The sequence below is a fragment of the Plasmopara halstedii genome (genome assembly GCF_900000015.1).
Source record: "Plasmopara halstedii genome assembly, contig: Scaffold_350, whole genome shotgun sequence".
NCBI classification, from domain to species: domain Eukaryota; phylum Oomycota; class Peronosporomycetes; order Peronosporales; family Peronosporaceae; genus Plasmopara; species Plasmopara halstedii.
The window spans coordinates 608,819-609,227 of NW_020187271.1; positions in this window are offsets into that span (position 1 = coordinate 608,819).

Below are 409 nucleotides of genomic sequence, written 5' to 3' on the forward strand. Positions count from 1 at the left end.
TGTCATACTGTTGACGAGAGTGTATAACTGTGCGCCATCGTCAACGGTAGACACACCCTGGATCAGGGTCGACGCCCGGCATTTTGCAGCCAGCAAACGGCGTCGCCGTCGCCTCTTTACAGAGTTTCTACGTCTCGGTTCGACTAGGGTAAACACGCACTCCGCGTCGTCCGGTGCCACCCTCACTTTCCGCTCCTTTGGAGCTCCGAAGACCAAGAGCTGCTAACCCCTCAGTCTTCGTCCAGTGGATAACGTGCCACTCCGCGCGCTTCTGAAGGGCTGTGCCCAAGATGCCTCGGACTTTGTCTTACCACGCCATCAATGGCATGCAGCGACTGCTTTGCGACGAGGGCAGTGCTCAGTGGTTTACGTGCCACTTCACGTGCATCACGGGAGCCTCGCCCTCGAT